Source organism: Otolemur garnettii, unplaced genomic scaffold, assembly GCF_000181295.1.
Source record: "Otolemur garnettii isolate 467f Iridium unplaced genomic scaffold, OtoGar3 scaffold00228, whole genome shotgun sequence".
NCBI lineage: Eukaryota > Metazoa > Chordata > Mammalia > Primates > Galagidae > Otolemur > Otolemur garnettii.
Genome location: NW_003852623.1, coordinates 1,351,160 through 1,355,879, shown reverse-complemented (window position 1 = coordinate 1,355,879; position 4,720 = coordinate 1,351,160). Strand labels below are relative to the sequence as shown.

Genomic DNA, 4,720 nt, shown 5'->3' with positions numbered 1-4,720 from the left:
TGACAGAGGTCAGTCACAGAAAACTCAGTCTGTGCAAGTCCTTCCTGCAAACACAGTCTGCCCTGTGACAGAGGTCAGTCACAGAAAACTCAGTCCGTGCAAGTCCTTCCTGCAAACACAGTCTGCCCTGTGACAGATCAGCATGTAGGAAGGACTTCCTGTGCATCTGAGGTGCTTCCCACTCTCCTCCCTAAGCTGATCGGCCAGTCAGGGGAACAGAGAGCTGGGACTCAGATCCCGAGTGTTCCACCAGGCTCTGGCTTCATGGTCGTATGGGTCCCTCTGGTAAAAATGACATCCTAGAACAGCCAAGAAGAGGAAACACAAACACAAGGCATCCCATGTACTCAATACTAATATGAAACTCATAGACAAGTAGGCACACAGCCACAAACAATTAAATTCAAGTAGTGGGGTCAGGGAAGAGGATCAGGTCTTGATAAGCTCACACCTCACAGGCATAATGCAGGCGTATGTGGACCTCCTGAGTGAAGGGCTTGACTGTAACTTGGACTTCACCTAACAAGTACAAACCATGCAACTTAATCGTATGTACCCTTATATTAATCTGAAATTTTTAAGAAAAGATGTCACAGTGGGCATGCATGTGTTGGAAAGTGGAGGGGCATTTTATGAGTCTGTTCTTTAGAAACTTTAAGTGGGGCCATTTTATTTTTCATCAACCCTAGTTGGTGCACAGATGCTGCTGCCTGAGGAAGAAGGTACATAAAGTTCATTATTTAAAGATCTTACTCTGATTTGTTCTACTAATACCCAATTCAGGGGAGGCTGTGAGGATGACAAAATGTGACCCGGACATTTAGTGGGTACCCACCTGCGACCAGTCCTTCTCATACGGTATTTCCCCAATCTGGTCCTCATAGGCTTATTCTAAATTAAATGTTGTTTTCCCTACTCAGAAGATTGGAAGAATGGAAGTCAGGTGTGGTGAGCAGGTCACCTAAGCTCACAGATGGAGTGAGTGGCAGAATGGAGATTCACACCATTCTGACCCTAAGCCCCACCGCTCTTTAAAAATAGACTCTCTCAAAAGCCTTGAGAATGAGACCAGCTTTTAAAGAATCATCTGTCCTCTCCCTGGCAAAGCTTTAATTTCCACCCCACCTATGACTAAGACAGGAAAGAACTGGCATTCCCGCCCTCTCCCACCCCTGAAGGCACCAGCTCTTCCCTTTTCTGGTGGCTCCAACAAGTTCTGGGTCCTTAGCAGCTCCCGACCCTGAATTAGATGCTCTGATGGGGCAGTGACAAGGCTGGCATCCCAGGCGGTATCCTGCCCCTGACTCTGCCCGGTGGGGAAGGGCTCTGAGCTGCTGAGTAATGGCAATCCTGGGCATTGCTCTCCTGCCAGGAGCGTGGGAAGGCCCAGTCAGGCAGTGTGAGCAAAGCAGTGCCAGGCTAATTCTTCCACGGGCACAGGAGGCAAATTACCTGCTTAACAGGTTTTTTCAGAAGGAAAAGCTCTGAGCCCAGGAGCTTGAGGCTGCAGTGAGCTAAGATCAGGTCACCGCACACCTGCGAGGGCAACAGAGTAGAGCTGGTCTCTTAAAAAAAAAAAAAGGAGAAGGAAAATCTCATAGCTGGTTACTTCTGTGAACCCGTGCCTGAATAGTGAACATCTACGACCTCATAATAAACTCATCATGAAATATCTACAGTTTATTTGGGGACACTATGGTGGCTCCCCGTAAAGGCCACACTTTTTTCTGCCCCGTCCATGTTCACACCCTTTCACACTAACTTTGCCGGACCCTCCATCGGGAGGTGTAGTCTGCCCCTAATCTTTCTAGCTGGCCACTTGGTGTGCCTTGGCCAGGGAATGTGGCGAAGTTCTAAAGTGCATTTCTAGGCCTTCACCTGGCTCAGAAGTGAGCAAGATGGGGCTGGCCTGCTGGAGGGTGAGAAACTGTGGGGCAGAGACCAACCTTTGCAGCCACAGCCACCCTAACTCAGAGAGCTCCCCGCCCACAGCTGAGGCTGAGATCTATGACTCACCTTTAACTGCTATTGTTTTAAGTCTTCACTTAAATATGGATAAGATCACTGCAAAAATCATAAAAAAACATTGATAAAATCAATTTCAGAGCTTTGGGGTAATTGATTATGAAACAATAGCTGAGTTGACACAGACATGGTGATCAGAATAGTTTGGGGCCAGACTGCTCGCCAAGCAGTCTGCTGGGTGGCAGGCGCTGCACCTTGGATTCTTTGCCCTAATTTCATCGTTACATTCATAAAAGCTATTGTTTTATTGAACCTTTACTTAGTACAAAATACTGTGTGATGACATTTCATTCTTAGGCCTGTCATATGAGTGGTGAGAAGCGTCTCAGGGTTGTTAGGGGAACTAAGGCCAAGGTGACAGCTGAACAGGGAAGAGCTGGGCCCTGCCTTCTCCCCACTGGGCCTCCATGTCTCTGACCAGCTTTCAAAAGAGATAACTTTTATACCCTATTTTTAGGGGATGACTGGAAGCGTTTTAGGCAAGTTAAATAACTCATCTAAGGACACCAAATTAATAAGTGGAAGACTTGGGTTTTGAACTTACGGCTCGCTGACTCACAGATCCAAATTCAGTGACATTCATTATTAAGAAATACGTACTAAATGCAGAAGAACACGTTTATATCTATGCTAGGATCATGTTACGCCTTTGTTTTAGAAACATGTTCCCTTCTGTTGGAATGTTTTAGAAGCCCATGTTTTGCAAACTCTAAGTTGTAACAGAAAGCAGGTTGTAAAGGAACTGGTGAGAGTTATTGCCCAGAAAAACCAGCTGGGAAGCATTTCGGTGTCAATCTTATTATTGCTTTTAAATTAGCAGTAACTTCAAAAGTCTTTGAAGTCACTGGCAGAGAACACCTCGACTGGGGCAAACAACCACACAGGGTATTCTCTACTGGCGTGTGCTCCGAAACATTCCTCGCCTTATGCCTTGGCACTTCAAAAGGTTGGAAAGGAGAAAGGGAGATCTTAGCAGGAAGCTTCTAGCTGATGTGGATTGCCAGCAAGACCCAATTAGCCTGTCCCTCTCGGTAGCAAAAGCCCAAGTACAGGGAATAAATTATTTGTGGCTGGAGCTGCTGACAACTGCAGAGACCACCTGTGTGTTCTTTCCGAGTCCAGCTTCCAGAGGGCCCTGAGAGGTTTTAACCTCAGTGGTCTGATGGATTGCAAGCCAAGAATAGAACTAAGTTAGACTGAGTGGTGGCTCATAACACCTGAACAACAAGTGTTGAGATATTCCACCCAGAACCCTGATCTGAAGACCTCCCCTAACCATCCTCCAAGTCTGGGCTCAGAGTCCACTTCTCCTTTGAAACTTCTGACATGTCTTAGAATGTCTCTCCCTTCAGGTGGAGCTCACCCATCCATCCACCCCTCTACCTGCTCACCCACCCCAGCACCGATCACTTCCCACCCTCCCTGATGGCTCCCGGCCTTGCAGACAGTGCTGATCGTGAGGCTGAGACAATCCCCTTCCTCTTCTCGGTGCTGGCATCGTCTGGAGAGTGTAGAGACCACCCAGCGAGCACACGGGGGCACCCGCAAAGCAGTGATGCCAAGACATTGTTTGGAGTTAATCTGACATTTTACACACACACAAAAACTATAGTATCAACATGGGGAAAGAAAATCACAAGGGGTACGCTCACTCCCATGCTAGCAGCATGTTGATTTGATGCTAAGACAGCAGCTGCTAAAAACAGATTTGGGTTAGGTCATAATCTTTCGAGACCTTTAACTATGGACTTAGGTAGTCTAAATGACAGTCTTCAGCAAAGCTGTATTTCTGGTGATCTCTCTTTGTAAATAGAGATGCATTGTTTGATTTTTTTGTGTGTGGAATTTTGCTGAAAGTGGCAGACGATGTTATCACACACCTACTGTGGGAGGCGGCCTCCACAAGGGGCCTCCCCCATCCTCGCCTCCTGAAATTTACTTGTATGCCCCCTAAGTGCGGGTTGGATTTGCAGACTCCCTACTCTGAGTTTGTAGCCCCAGAGAGACCACCTCCATCTCAATCCTCCAAGAAACTGAGCCATCGGGGCCTGGCTAAGCTGTGCTTAGATTCCCGACCCATAGAAACTGTGAATAACAAATGCCTTCTGTGCTAAGCTGCTATGTCTGGGGGTAAGTTTTGTGCAGTGATAGATGACTAACATGCCGACATTCTTGACTTTTCTTTCCTCCTTCTCAGCAGCACAGTCCCAGGGAGCGTGTGGCCCATGTGCCAACGTTCAGCAGGCAGGGGGCCGGCAAGCTGTTTTGCTGGTGCATAGCAGGGGACACCAGCTTCCTGCATCTAACATCCTGGTCCTTAATACCTGCCTTTGCTGCCCTATCCAGTAAGCTGATACAACACCTTAGATGCCATTTCTTGTAGTATCTCTCTTGCTAAATGCCGTGTCATTTATTATTAGCTCCAGCTACCCCTAACAGGAACTCCAAATTTTTGGTAGAATATACTAGAAAGTTTGTTTCGGTATCATATGTAAGATTGTTCCAGCCAATTTGATAGGTAAAAATAACAAATATTTCACTGATTTCATTCACATTTATTAAGTCACTGAGTGAAGTTAGACTTCTGCTCCTCTAATTCTAAGCAATCCATATTTCTTGTTTATAACTGAACATTTAATAGGTTCAAAATAAGTATTTGTTTGAACAATTGTATCATTCTCATTATTAGTCTGAC

The 4,720-nt window shown here is 46.3% G+C and overlaps 1 long non-coding RNA gene across 1 annotated transcript in view; it reads left to right on the top strand.

The window, feature by feature from the left end:
- LOC105888234 overlaps positions 1 to 941 on the top strand; it is an 8,412-nt gene extending 7,471 nt beyond the window's left edge. Inside the window, exon 3 of the long non-coding RNA XR_001161799.2 lies at positions 921 to 941. This is a non-coding gene — a long non-coding RNA (uncharacterized LOC105888234). The remainder of the gene's footprint in view (positions 1 to 920) is intronic.
- The last annotated feature ends 3,779 nt before the right edge of the window (positions 942 to 4,720 follow it).